Here is a 16215-nt window from a genome sequence, read left to right as displayed (position 1 = left end):
TTTCACGGCCATAAAATGACAACAGAGTGCCCCACCCCCCACCCACCTCCATAAAATAATACAGATTTCTGTTCTCACCAATTAACCCCATGGCTTTGCTGCGCAATGGCCTGCAGTGCTAATGGCTAGTGCAGGCATATCACACCTCCATGAAACAAGTGCTGGAGAAAAAAAAAGCAAACAAAAGCATATATTTAATAAGAGGACTGCAAAGCGTGTTAGTCATTAATAGAGATGCTAATATTTGCCCGTCTGTCTCTTTTTTCCTTTCTGCAATGCTTATGCTATGGCCATACCAACACAGTTCAGTTCTCATGTGAACATCCTAATAAAAAACTCACTGTTGCTATTGGAGGTGTGAGTCCTAATCACATCCCAGAACAATGTGTGATTTCTTATGGGAAGGGTGGATTGGAGGAGGCAGACTAAAGGCTGGTTGCCAGCTCTATCTCGGAATGCAGTAATGTGTGAACTGAATCATCAGAACACACATTTTCTGCAGTTTCTCATGTACAGATGGTGGTAGAGAGATAGGCAAGGACTTTGAGAAAGAGACTTCAAAAGTCTATGCAGCCAAATGCTCATCTTAAAGGAAAACTCCTCTTGAAACACATTAAATATGTTTAATTGAATATATATTTGTGATGTGCTTAGCGATTCTAGTGTTAATTTGTTGTCTGGTGCCGCTTATTCCTATGCGAAGTTACTGTTTTTTTTTTTTTGCCACTCTGATGTCACATGGGGACATTGCTAGTGCTGTTGCAATTCATAGGAGAACATTTGCAGCGATCTCAAACATAAGCAGTAATGTTCGTGTTCTGCTGTTAGCTCGTAAAAACTAAAAAAAAAAAGCAAGGGCTTCTTTTTTAACCCACCATCTTCCAGAGGTGTTCAATGTTATAGTCATGAGAAATCTAATGTTGAATTAGTGAATGCAGCATGTTTCTTTAGATAACTGAATTTGTTATATTATTACATTTACATTTACATTTACATTTATTCATTTAGCAGACGCTTTTATCCAAAGCGACTTACAAATGAGAAAATACAAGCAAAGCGATATATCAAGCAGAGAACAATACAAGTAGTTCTAACATACAAGATCCATTAACTGAGTTCCAGAAGAAGCAAAGTGTGCAGAGTAGAGGTGTAAGTGCCAGAGTAATAATAATAATATTATTTATTTATTTACCCCCCCCCCCCCCCAAAAAAAACAACAACAAAAAAACAAAACAAAAACAAACAAACAAAAAAAAACAGGCAGAGTTGTAACCAGAGAAACCACTAGCAACATGAACAAATACAAAACACAATCCAGAATTAGGGTTGATGTGCCAGGCAGGGTCAAAATACCAAAAATAGCAGAATCAGCATCAAAACAGAAGGGCAAGGCAAGATCAGACACAAAGAATCTAGCCACAAAAACAAGCCCATAACTCACAAGATTGGCATGCAAACTATAAGGCTTCCCATGGAAGTTCAATTTCATATACCTTATATAGCTGTTCAACAGGAAATAGAAAGTGCCACTGAATAAATGGGTTTAATATTCAGAGAGGGCACCCTCCAGCTGTCTGGAGTGGAAAAGTCCAAGCTAGATGTCACACAAAACAAAGACAAATGATTTTTCGGGATGATTTCATTCCTTGTTAATAATCATGGATTGGTAATTTATACATTTGAAACATCTTCAGTATGACTATAACAAATAATAATACCGGTTTAAAGTGCAGTTCTGGAAAGACTTAGACTTAAGACAAGGTTCTAAATCTTTTGTCTTTACACCTTCCCTTACCTTCTTCAGTAAATCAGCCTCTGTAATAAATATCACAACTTTTGTTTTCCCTTTAGATGATACAGTTAATGATCTTAAATAAGAAATAGTCAGTGAACACACAAACTGAACAGTGAAAACATGGAATTTAATTTAATTAAAATTTTGTTATTTTGTGCAATTTTATAAAATGTTTTGAATCTGAAAGCCTCTCTTCTTATTTGAGCCCTAATGCTTATACAGAGTGATACCAAACTTTTTGCTGCAGAGCAAAATCCCCAGTGTTAACACCCAGAGTGTTGAATTCACTCCCTACAGTATCAACCAATTTAAACACTCTGGGTGTCAATTCAACACTAGGAATTTTACTGTGTGGGGAAGAAAATGGTTCTGGCTTCAGGATGACTGCTAATTCTATTTTTTACCATGTAAAGCCTTGCTATTCACAATATTTCATAGAGTATCAAAATCCACACAAGCAAGTATTTTTTATGATTACCAGAAGCATTTTGAGAAAAATACCAAAAAGCCCTCACTAGATACCTCAGATAACTAACAACTGGTATCACTTTCTTTCAAAAATCCTTGAATGTGCTGTATAGAGTCAGTTGCCTCTCTTTTTTTCCTAGAACAATGTCCAAGATCATAACCAGTCTGTTTCAAAATGGCACACTCCACAGAAAATACCCTTGAGACTGTTACTGAGAAGGCTCTAGCTGCTAGATCAGCCAAACTGGCGTCTGTCATTAAATTTCTTAACCTTTCAGAAGCCTTTGACACTATCAATCACAATGTTCTTTTGTCCATCCTCATGAATCTTGGAAATAGTGGCACAGCAGGGCAGTGGTTTGCTTCTTACCTGGAGGGGTGGTCATATCAGGTGACATGGAGGGGAGCCACATCTACCTCATGGAGACTCTCAACTGTTGTCCCACAAGGCTCAGTGCTTGGTTCTCTTCTTCTCTGTCTACACCTACTCTGTCAGTGAAGTCATATCCTCTGTCGCATGGGTTCTCATATTACTGATTTGCATCTGCTCCTGTTCTCCCTCAGACAAACCTGTCTGCAGGTATCTCAGCATATCTATCAGACATTTCATCATGGGTGGCAGCTCATCATCTGAAACTAAATACCAGCAAGACTGAACAGCTGTATATCCAAGATATTATAATCTAGTTGAAAAACTTTCAGATCACACCATGCAACCTTGGGATAGTTCTGAACAAGCAACTATCTTTCTGTCTTAACATTTCTAACCTGGCTCAGTCATGCAGATTTATTATCATTTACAACATCAGGAGGATACAGCCATGCCTGTCCACAGAGGATAGTCAGGGGTTGTTCAGTCCCTGGTCATCTTAAGTTCACACTGTATGATTTTAGCCATAATTTGGTTGTCTGAGACAATTTTTTGAGAATCCTAAAAGAATCTTTAATCCTAGTCTTTGATCGTGAGTTTGACATGTTCCCCGACAGCCGATTAATGCCCGTTGCGATCAGATTTTTCTTCTGATTAAATTCTGCCGGTGTCAGAACATTTGAGGCACAGTCCTGTAGTGTGGCTTCTCCTATTCCATACGAGTTTTCTTGTGTGCGTCCGTTTTTCGCGTCTTAACTGTCATACAGTCCGACATTAATGTCAACTGAGATCCTACAGTGTGACATGGAATACAGTCGGGATCATGTTCGTACAGTCTGACAAGCAACAGTCGCAAAGGACTATTAGAAATCGCACAGTGTGCTGTGATGTTCTATTTCTATTTTACTGCTTAGGTGGTCAATACTTCTCATGCAAGTACAAATGCATACCAAGACCGTGATGTATGATGTAATATTTGCAATAACCACCACTGTCATACAGCCAACTTTCTCTTTATTCTTTTTCTCTCATGTACATGTAGAACCTCATATACAGTCATGTGAAAAAATAAGTACACCCCATGGATATTGTTGGCTTTTTTGACATATTTGGACAAGCAAACATTTTGATGATTTTGGGAACAGTGGCTATTAATAAAGTTGATATACCTGAACAAAATTACAAGGAAAATTAGCTTTTTAAAATTTTATTCATCAGAAATAGAAATAGAAATAGATGTGATATTCTTCTGTGGAAAAAGTATGTACACCTTTGACCTCAGAAACTGGTATTGCCCTCTTTAGCAGAAATAACTTCTTGTAGACGTTTTGCATAATTCTCCACCAGGGTTGCTGGAATTTTTGACCACTCTTCCATGCAATATTCTTTTAGACAAGATGTTTGCGGGTTTTCTTGCATGTACTGCCTGTTTCAAATCCCCCCACAACATTTCAGTGGGATTCAAATCCGGGCTTTGACTTGGCCATTCCATAACCCCCCCATTTCTTCTTTTTGAGCCACTCCTTGGTGGATTTGCTAGTGTGCTTAGGATCATTATCCTGTTGAAAGATCCACTTTCGCTTCAACTTCAACTTTTGGACAGATGGCCTCACATTATCTTCAAGCACTCTTTGATATGATGCAGAATTCATAGTTGAATCAATAAATGCAACCTGTCTAGTCCCTGAGGCAGCAAAGCAACCCCAAACCATAACATTTCCACCACTGTGCTTCACAGTTGGTATGAGGTGCTTCTCCTGAAAAGCTGTCTTTGGTCTACCCAAACATGTCTGCTGTTACTATGGCCAAACAACTGTGGCCTGTTCTTTGCTTATATGCTTATTGGCCAACTGTAGTCTTGCAAAGGCTTTTTCCCGGCATGCCTCCCATGCAGGTCAAATTTGTGCAATCTCTTCCTGATTATAGAAGCACTTTGATATCAACAGTTGCAAAATTTACTAGCAGATCCTGTGATGAAATTTTGAGGTTCTTTGAGACTTCATTTTGAATTACACGGTCTGCTCTTGGGCTGAATTTGATGGGATGTGCAGTCCTGGACAAATTGGCAGTTGTTTGAAATCTGCGCCATTTGTATTACAGTGGACATTTATTTTACATTTATTTCAAATAATTTGGAGATCTTTTTAAATCCCTTGCCAAACTCATAGACATCCACAACATTTTTTCTGAAGGCCTTACAGAACTCTTTAGATCTTGGCATGATGACACCACACACCTCAATAACAAAGGTAACACCAGACACTAGATGTGAGAGGCGTATAAATAAGACAGGATCCACCTGCACTCCCTAAGCAGGTTCTAATCACTGGCACCCAATCTTGAACACCAGATTCTAATTTTATGGATTTGAAGGTGTGATAAATGTAGGGGTATACTTACTTTTTCCATGTGACTGATGAGTTTTTTTGTTTATTTAAATTGTGAAAATTACTATAAAATGTCAGTTTTATGTGTCATTTGATAGAGTGTAACAACTTTATTATTAGTAGGTATTGTTTCAAAGAGGATCAAATGTTGACTTGTCCAAATATGTAAAATAAAAAACCCCGCCAAAAAACCAACAATTTCCATGGGGTGTATTAATTTTTTCACATGACTGTACACCTTATGGTTTTATCTGTGGGACAGTTTGTGACAGCTCGCAATAGACTTCTATCATCTCCTGTCTACTATTATCTCTTTGACTGCAGCCTTGTTATCTATCACTCACCACACTGCTGTCTGCAAGTTAGGTATGAACTGTTCTTGTTGCTCAGTGACACTCACTTTTCAGTCTGGGTGGGATCTCACTCAGTGCTCTGGGTGTTGACCTTTGTGACCTCCAGGCCTGTAAATATGTGCCATTAGAGTAATTAAATGGTCCACCCTCCCTATACTACACCCTTTTAATTTTTTTCTTTTAATTCTTTTAGTGCTTGCAAAGTTACTGTAGCTTGACTTTGATAGCACACATACAGTGTCTGGGGTTGTTTTCACTCATTTCCTCCTCATATCTCCAATGAGAGCACAACCTCCTGGAAATGTCCCAATTCTGGGAAAGGTTTGACAGGTGAACTCATTGTTGATTGTTGTTCTCTCTGGTGGCACTAGGGACAGAAAGAGCCTCAAGAGATCTCATGAGATCTCCTCATGTACTGTAGTTCCTTGAGAACTCTCTTGAGCTCATGCATGATGACAAACTGAAATGGGTGTATCTAAAAATCAGCTCACTTGTATGGTATGTCTGAGGTGACCTTATGGCTAAACCCAGGGTTTCTGCCCAGTCATAACACCCTATTATGCAGCCAATCAGCCAGTTGAAGGTGAACTTTGGGAGTGTTCAGTGATCACTGATGTCCAATACATGCACTACAGTACTATTTTGAATTGTGAATGCTTGTTATTGAATTGGGTGAATGCTTGTTATTGGCCACACATGGTCCAGTTTTAAGGCCACAGGCCTTGTTCTTGTTCAGTCCCTTGTCATTTTGATACTGGACTACTGCAACTTGCTGCTGGCAGATCTGTCTCTGTGAGCCATTCAACCTTTGCAACCGATCCAGAATGCAGCTGCATAACTGCATGAACGTTTTCAATGTTCCTAAGTTCTCCAACACCACCCCATTGCTATGCTCCCCCCACTGGCTTCTTTTAGCTGCTGCACCAGATTTAAAATGCTGATGCTTGCCTACAGTACAATGCCATAAAACAGACCAGCACCCACCTACCTTAAAGCACTTACATACTAGCACTGCTCAACTGGTCTCACCATCTCTCTGGGTACAAGAAAGACATGCATCAAGACTTTTTCTCGGTTGTGGTGCCTAAGTGGTGGAATGAACTTCTAATAGATGTTTAAAAAGCTCAGAGTCACTGGCTATCTTCAAGCGATGACTATAGACCTATCTCATCACGGAGTACTTAAATTAGCACTTATTTTAAAAAATCAAAAAATTTCTTGAGTTGTCTGTGTTCTTTATTACCTCACCAACAGACTTTTTATTTTTGATAGTGCGCTTCATCTGTGACCTAGTGAACCAGTATCAGGATATATTTATTGAAAGAGACATCAAAACACTTCTGGAGAAGGGCACCTACCAAATACCATAAATGTAAATGTTATGTAGGTAACTGTGGATCACACAGGAACACAGGATACGAGGGTTAATCCAGTGGGAACATATTATAGCAGTGTTTAGTGCCCATACTACATTTTATGTCACCTTGGGATTTTCTTGCCACTGTTGGACCCTTGAGAAAGACCCCTATGCCCCATATGCTCAAATATATCCTGTCTCAATTGAAAGTCACTTTGGAAATAAATATATCCAACATACAGCATTATAGAAAAAACAAGACTATAACCTCTGTTGAGGTGGGTATCTTAACTGATCTATGTTCTCTGTGTTTTACATATTATCTAATCTGTGCATCATGTTCTCCAGCCTGTCAAGCACACTAGGCAGGAGCCAGATAGTGCTAGTATGCTATTCAAAACACAGAGTAATAAATATACACCAAGGGTGAGCAGAAGGCCTGGATGACTCACTCTTGCTACAAAAAACAGAGTTTGAAATAAAAAAATAAAAAAATACAGAGAAACACACAAAGGATAGTCACTAGTAGGCTATCATGAGTTCTTTACATGGGTAGCAATACCAGTTCCACAACAAGGATGATCATCATTCACCAGCTTCCCACTAAATTAAGAACAAATAAATACCTCAACTATTCAACAAGAAAAAATGCTAACATTTCAAAACACGTGAATCCATTTTCCTTTTATAGAATAATATGTGAATCTCTCAAACCGTGTTGGTTCGTTTACACTCTCATGCTTACACTTTCTCTCCCGTGATTATTTGTCTGCTCTTGACTATAACAGTGTTTTCTGGTTTAGAGCAACTTAACCGAGTTAAGAAGTTAACAATTCCTCTATTAATTATGGAAAAATACCACTGGGGGGCAGTATAGCATTTGTTCTTGACTCCTCCACAAGCAGTAGAGCATCTTCTAGGAAATTGCTCAATTAGACTTTGTTTTTAGTTTATTAAACTCAGAACAATACACACACACACACACACACACACACACACACACACACACACACACACACACACACACACACACACACACACAGAGAGAGAGAGAGAGAGAGAGAGAGAGAGAGAGAGAGAGAGAGAGAGAGAGAGAGAATATGAAGTGCCATTTTTCTGGCTATTGTCAGAATTACCCAAAAAGATCACACAGATTTAAATATGCCTGAGAAACAGGTTTAAATATGCCTCAGAGCTGTATTGTATGGCTAAATTATACACAGGGCACTAATGCAAATATATTTTGGCCTTGACATCATGGAAACATCAAACAAAGCTACAATATGTACACCCTCTATGTTGAAACTTCATATTGATACTGTGTGACAAGTGCGTATGATGCTGTAGTAGGAACATGTCATTTTCCATAGTTTCCCTAGATTTAATGATCTGTCAGCTAATGCTTGGTAGTGGCCTGTCCATGACAGCAGCATGGCAGACCTCTGGCACTATTGATGACAAATGGACACAACTGTGGAATGTCTCTTACAAACCTTCACTTAGAAAGAAACAGCTGCTGCTTCACAGCATACTTTAGTATTGACAAGTGAGTCTAAGGGGGTGGCTGAGAAAAGCTTTATTTGGAGTTTATTGGTGTCCAGATGGGGGGCATGGTGACTTAGTGGTTAGCACGTTTGCCTCACACCTCCGGGGTTGGGGGTTTCAATCCGGCCTCTGCCCTCTGTGCCCAGAGCTTGCATGTTCTCGTGCTTTGAGGGTTTCCTCTGGGTACTCTGGTTTCCTCCCCAGTCCAAACACATGCATGGTAGGCTGATTGGCATTTCCAAATTGTCATGTATGAATGGTTTTGTGTGATTTTGCCTTGCAATGAGTTGGCACCCAGTCTAGGGTGTCCCCCGCCTTGTGCCCCGAGTTCCCTGAGATAGTCTTCAGGCTCCCCGTAACCCTGTGTAGGATAAGCGGTATAGAAAATTAACTGTGTTAACAGAGTAACTATATTACAGAAATATATTACAGGATGGCAGGTTTAAAACTGTACATTAGACATGTGTGATGAGCAGTTTAGTTAATGTGTGTATAAAAATGTACAGTAGTTATAAGTAAAGTCATAAGTAAAGTGGCAAGTGCGTGTATAAGAATGTGCCCTATGTAAAAATTGCTGTGCAACATGCAGTGTAGTAGCTGGGTATGCAAACTCATTAGATATGTCCAATGTCTCCAATGTCTACATAGCTGCAAATTGTTGACTCATTGTAGAGTCAGATAGCAGTGGGCAAGAATGACTTTGTGTACCTCTCTTTGTTACAGCAAAGCTGCTATAATTTACTGGAGAAGGAGCTCCACTTGGCCAGTGTGGCATGGAGGGGGTCTTTGCTATTGTCAATGATTTTCTTAATTTTGTCCACCTTTCCACCACCACCTCCAGGGTGTCCAGTTTGCAGCCTAGGACAGAGCCAGCTTTCCTGATAAGCTTATTCAGCTTCTTTGCATTGCCAGCTCTGATGCTACTCTCCCAACTGACTGTGGAGAAGAATATTGTACTTGCAACCACAGACTGGTAGAAGGTCTCCAACAATTTGGTACATACATCTGAGTTTCCTCAGGAAGTAGAGTCTGCTCATACCCTTCTTGTAGACTGCCTCACTGTTGGTCCTCCAGTCCAGTCTGTTGTTGAGGTGGACACCAAGATATTTATAATCACTGACCAACATGACTTCCTTTCCCTTGATGAAGATGAGCTGGGTTACAGTGTTCTTCCTCCTATAGTCCACCACCAGCTCCTAAAAGCTGCAGCTATGAGCAATACATTTTCCCTTGTTTCCTGGTCTTTCCTAGCTTTGTTTATCAATTTTCTGGTTTGACCTTTAACTGTTTTTGACCTTGAGTATGAATTTACTTGAGTTGTTTGATTTTATCTTGACCTCTGTGATTTTATTTTTTTGTGCTAAGCCTTCAAAAGTGAAAATGCTGATGTGTAGTACTTTTCAAATTCTCTGGAATAAGGCATGGTGTGAACACAGAAACTTACAGAGATCACTGTTTGAGCTTCACATGGGTGATTTATTTATGAGCTGTGGGGAAGGGAATAAAAGCACTTGTACTGTTCAGTATAAGTTTCTCCATGTGGATTACAATGTGTTATGGTAAAGACGTGGCACAGTATGTGAGGAAAAATATTGTCTTCCCGATATGTTCATTAGCATTCTTATTCTTCCATGGTAAGTGACCAGTATGGGCTGTTTCTGCTTTTCTTCGCTTGTAGTGCTTGTGCATTTTTTTTCCTTATGACCTGAGGCAGTTCATGGTTGCTGTCCATGGTGCTGATTCTCCAGCCCATGGGCTGTAGTGGGTACCGTTGTTTGGGTTTTGGCATTATGAAGGCAATATATTTCTCATGAGCCAGTGATAATTGTTTAGATGTTATATTTTAGTGTATTCAAAAACTTTATATGTGTCCCAACATGACTAAGATGATATACAAAGTCAGTGATAATTAGTTTAGTTAGAATTATATTTTTCAGCTATTCTCGTAGAACCATAAATGTTCTTTGCTCTTTTAGAACAGAAATAAATATTATTACAGTGGGTGTGTAAGTAGAGGGGAGGAGACCAGGTCTTGTTAAATGCAGACTGATTTGTACCACAAATTGCATGTACAGTAGGTAACCAATTATGGAAGTCATCTTACTTTTTATACTCTGAGGTAATGATTCTCTCATGAATCAGGATGAATTGTAAATCAGTCAGCATTGGGCATCCTTATCATGTTTGCCTGAGGCACTTGTGTGCTGGAGAACACCACCAGCATGTATGCTTGTTTCTAGAGATTAATGCAGTTTAAATAACCTTCAATCACTTTCCAGTGGTGTTGTTAATGCTCTCATGTACAAACCTGGTAGCTGCATACTAAGCATAGTCATCAAAAATCAAGGGAAAATTATTTGACCTTACATAAACACTGCAAAACAAGGCCATTATTTTCGTCACAGGGAGAATTTATGACCGTGATATAGGCAGCTGTTTCTGCAAGTATAACAAGCTTGTCAGACCAGCGCAATCTCCAGAGGAATATTGCTTGCAGACAGGAGATGTATGACTGGGGAAAGTAAATTTGCAGAGAGTAGAAAATGGGAGAAAAACAAATAGACATCCTGGGTGAGGTGAAATGCTGAACAGAAGGGAACTGTGTTTGAAAAAAGGGCTAAGAAATCGCTTGAAATATAAATCAAGATCACTCTCAGCCTTGAGAAAGATGAAGAATGTGTGAATATGCTGTCAACTGGTGACAAGAGCAGAGTTTTGAAATATGGTAGCCACCTCATTATAAATAAAGGAAAAATATCCAAGGAGGTAAAATAAAGGGTAAGTTTCATGTGTTTGGAAAATCAAAGTAAACAAAAACAATGTGTGACTGATGATGTCTGCCTTGATGTGCAACACTGTGTGATAATCTGTGGAGAACACTGGACTTATGATTAAAGGATGTATTATTTCCTGTGGTTTCCTATCTGAAAGGGAAACCTTTTATTGTTGGATCCTGTGTAAAGACCTTCAAGGATTCCCTCAGAGGAACAAACCTAAGTCTTTTGAGTTCTAGATGTATCTTAAATTTTTTTTGCATTAATGAGTGCATTAATGAGATCCGATCACAAATAACCTCTACTGGATCACCTTTGGTTTTAAAAGCCCTAAATAGATTTGAATCAAAGCTCAAGTGTTCTTGATGTGATTTGTATTACAAAACAAAAGAGGCTTGAGTCTTCTGGCACAGCAGAGTAACCCAGAGATGCCCTCTAAGGTCGGCCAATGACTCGGCTCAGATATCAGAGAACAGTCTCGGGAGGCACACAACCGAAAGGCCTACAATCTTATAAGCTTGTGGAAAAAAACATAAAAAGACAGAGGTGCAATTACAGAACATTCTGGCTCAAGACAATGCATAGTCTCAAAACATGACAGTTTCTCAGGCTAAGCTGTGGGCTTTTTTTGTATGAAAAGTTATATGTAGCTGTAAGCGTACTGTAGATGTGCAACAGTTGGTTAAGTGAACAACCTTTCAATTATAATTCAATTCTGTTCTATTTTATTTATATAGAGCTTTTAACAAAGAAACTACTTTATATTTAAATTGATTAATGCTGTTGAACACGTTATTGTACATTCATACCATAATCATTTGCCTTTACTTTTATGATTGTCTAATCCATTTGGTTCAACTGACCATTTGTAGGCATCACTTTGGTGCCCCTCTATGTCATATTTGTCTGGGATTTGGGACAGCACCCTATCCTGTGTACCATCCAGCCCTCCTGACTCTTTTCCACAGCTCCCCTGCCTCGCTCACAATCTCTACAGTCTCTCATTTCTCACCTCTTACAGCTAATGTAATGTAGATGAGATGCCACCTGGGAGATTTTTTTCCTTCCTAATTTACAGTAAGATGTGATTGACAGAACCAGGTAAGCACCTGCAGGTTGTATCCTTTTAAAGGAAGACACCCGCTGACAGTGATAAGTCATTGCTGTGAATATTGCTTCTCAAAATATATCTGAGTGAACATTATAAAGGATTCATGTTTAAATAATAATTAAGACAGACCTGCTCCACTTCTGATGTTCCAAAAAAACTAAGTGTTCCCAAAGCTTTGTGTAAAGACAAGTTTTAATAAGGTGAAGTCCCACTGAGCCTGAGAAACACTATCAGGTTGAGAATCTATGCCTTTATTAAAACATTTCTTTTGTTATACTAACTAGCTCTGTTGCAGGACTGCTAGTTTCATTAATATCAAATGACTACTCATATGTGGTCTATGAATTTCAACAGATATAAAATCATGTGATTGTTTTACTTAATGAAGACCCATAAATCTAAAAATTTTAGGCATATGAGAACTAGGCTACTAGGCCAACTGTAGCAACATTACACTTATTTAAGTGAATAAATGTGAAATTACAGTATATACTTAATAATTGTTATTTGATATTGTTATTTTGGCTTCTGGCATTAATTTGTGCTCTTAACAACAGTTAACTAGTTGGTTGATGCTAGAGAGATCAGTTTTTAATTGATGTACAGTGATATCCATTCATACAGTATGTTTGACTAAATTTGTAGGCTAGATTTATAACCACAATAATACCTACTTTATAATTATTTAGTGACACATGTATTTACTTATTTAAAAATGAATTCATGCGGGTTATAGAGATTGCTAGATTTTTTAAAGATACACTCAAGTAATATGCCCAAAGGCCTGTCTTATTTGAATAAAAAAAGTTCAACATTTTAAGGAATATTGTCTTAATTAGATAACAGTGAATGAATGTTGTTTTCTGTTGACTTTAAAAAAATGCAGTACAATTTTTTTGTAAATTAGATTTAATATTGAGCAAATTACTGTGTGTGTGTGTGTGTGTGTGTGTGTGTGTGTGTGTGTGTGTGTGTGGGTGTGTGTGTGTGTGTGTGTGTGTGAGAGAGAGAGAGAGAGAGAGAGAGAGAGAGAGAGAGAGAGAGAGAAAGAGTTGGAAATATAGATTGACAGACAGACGGACAGACATAGAGAGAAGCAGGGAGACAATGGTTCTTTCAAAAAAGAGGAAAAAACAGGATCACTTTACATATTTTGAAGTGCAATGATCAAACACAGATGGCTTTGTCCCTACTTAATGTCAAGAGTGATGGAGGGTCAAAGTCATCATCCACAAAATCAAAGCTCAAAACACTGACAAAGTCAGATGCTGCACATTTAATAATTATCAGGGCCCAGTTTCCAGCTTGCTGTCTTTTGTGCAGAAATACTGTATGTGAGAAGAACACTAAAATTGCAGAGGAGAGAGAGGAAGATGACACTACCTTCTCATTAATGTTTGAGCACCAAACTGACTCTTGTCAGTTCATTTTCTGATTAAATTTTCTAGCATGCAGACATAAGCTGGTAACAGAATTAAAGATTCTAATGTATTACTGTATAGTGGTGCTTGAAAGTTTGTGAACAATTTAGAATTTTCGACATTTCTGCATAAATATGACCTAAAACATCATCAGATTTCCCTAAAAGTAGACAAGGGAAACCAAGTTAAACAAACGAGACAAAAATATTATACTTGGTCCTTTTATGAGGAAAACGATCCAATATTACATATCTGTGAGTGGCAAAAGTATGAGAGCCTCTAGGATTAGCAATTAATTTGAAGGAGAAATTAAGTTGAAATTGAAGTCAGGTGTTTTCAATTAATGGGATAACAATCAGGTGTGAGTGTGCACCCTGTTTTATTTAAAAAAAAAAACAGAGATTTATCAAAGCCTGAGCTTCACAACACATGTTTGTGGAAGTGTGTTCTGGCACGAACAAAGGAAATTTCTGAGGACCTCAGAAAAAGAGTTGATGCTCATCAAGCTGGAAAAGGTTACAAAACCATCTCTAAAGTGTTTGGACTCCACCAATCCTCAGTCAGACAGATTGTGTACAAATGGAGGAAATTGAAGACGATTCTTACCCTCCCCAGGAGTGGAGACCAACAAAGATCACTCCAAGGGCAAGACGTGTAATAGTCAACGAGGTCACAAAGGGACCAGGGTAACTTAGTATTCAACTAAAGGCCTCTCTCACATTGGCTAATGTTCATGAGTCCACCATCAGGAGAACACTGAACAACAATGATGTGCATGGGAGGGTTGCAAGGAGAAAACCACTGCTCTCCAAAAAGAACATTGTTGCCCTTTTATAGTTTGCAAAAGATCAAGTGGACAAGTCAGTAGGCTATTGGAAAAATGTTTTCTGGACAGATTAGACCAAAATAAGACTTTTTGGTTTAAATGAGAAACATTATGTTTGGAGAAACGAAAATACTGCATTCTAGCATAAGAACCTTATCCTATGTGTGAAATATAGTGGTAGTACTATCATGGTTTGGGTCTGTTTTATTTACAGCACAGTGTAAATGTGCTGTCCCCTCAAAATAACTCAACACTAAACCGCTGGCAAAAAAAGTGAGTACACCCCTAAGTGAAAATGTCCATATTGGGCCCAATTAGCCATTTTCCCTCCCCGGTGTCATGTGACTTGTTAGTGTTACAAGGTCTCAGGTGTGAATGGGGAGCAGGTGTGTTAAATTTGGTGTCATCGCTCTCACACTCCCTCATACTGGTCACTGGAAGTTCAACATGGCACCTCATGGCAAAGAACTCTCTGAGGATCTGAAAAAAAGAATTTTTGCTCTACATAAAGATGGCCAAGGCTATAAGAAGATTGCCAAGACCCTGACACTGAGCTGCAGCATGGTGGCCAAGACCATACAGCAGTTTAACAGGACAGGTTCCACTCAGAACAGGCCTCGCCATGGTCAACCAAAAAAGTTGAGTGCACATGCTCAGCATCATATCCAGAGGTTGTCTTTGGGAAATAGATGTATGAGTGCTGCCAGCATTGCTGCAGAGGTTGAAGGGGTGGGGGGGTCAGCCTGTCAGTGCTCAGACCATACGCCGCACATTGCATTAAATTGGTCTGCATGGCTGTCGTCCCAGAAGGAAGCCTCTTCTAAAGATGATGCACAAGAAAGCCCGCAAACAGTTTGCTGAAGACAAGCAGACTAAGGACATGGATTACTGGAACCATGTCCTGTGGTCTGATGAGACCAAGATAAACTTATTTGGTTCAGATGGTGTCAAGCGTGTGTGGAGGCAACCAGGTGAGGATTACAAAGACAAGTGTGTCTTGCCTACAGTCAAGCATGGTGGTGGGAGTGTCATGGTCTGGGGCTGCATGAGTGCTGCTGGCACTGGGGAGCTACAGTTCATTGAGGGAACCATGAATGCCAACATGTACTGTGACATACTGAAGCAGAGCATGATCAGTATGCAGTATTCCAGCATGATAACAACCCCAAACACACCTCCGAGATAACCACTGCCTTGCTAAAGAAGCTGAGGGTGAAGGTGATGGACTGGCCAAGCATGTCTCCAGACCTAAACCCTATTGAGCATCTGTGGGGCATCCTTAAATGGAAGGTGGAGGAGCACAAGGTCTCTAACATCCACCAGCTCCGTGATGTCATCATGGAGGAGTAGAAGAGGACTCCAGTGGCAAACTGTGAAGCTCTGGTGAACTCCATGCCCAAAAGGGTTAAGGCAGTGCTGGAAAATAATGGTGGCCACACAAAATATTGACACTTTGGGCCCAATTTGGACATTTTCACTTAGGGGTGTACTCACTTTTGTTGCCAGCGGTTTAGACATTAATGGCTGTGTATTGTGTATTGTATTTTGAGGGGACAGCAAATTTACACTGTTACACAAGCTGTACACTCACTACTTTACATTGTAGCAAAGTGTCATTTCTTCAGTGTTGTCACATGAAAAGATATAATCAAATATTGACAAAAATGTGAGGGGTGTACTCACTTTTGTGAGATACTGTATATATACACACACATACATATTTGACTTTTTTACCTATATATATATATATATATATATATATATATATATATATATATATATATATATATATATATATATATATATAT

General features: G+C 39.1%; 1 long non-coding RNA gene across 1 annotated transcript in view; it reads left to right on the top strand.

Moving 5' to 3' along the window:
* Positions 1-16215, top strand: part of LOC128629057 (uncharacterized) — a 49759-nt gene that overhangs the window by 7185 nt on the left and 26359 nt on the right. The window lies entirely within an intron of this gene.

The sequence above is a fragment of the Ictalurus punctatus genome, chromosome 24 (genome assembly GCF_001660625.3).
Source record: "Ictalurus punctatus breed USDA103 chromosome 24, Coco_2.0, whole genome shotgun sequence".
NCBI lineage: Eukaryota > Metazoa > Chordata > Actinopteri > Siluriformes > Ictaluridae > Ictalurus > Ictalurus punctatus.
This window is presented reverse-complemented; position numbering and strand designations above follow the sequence as displayed.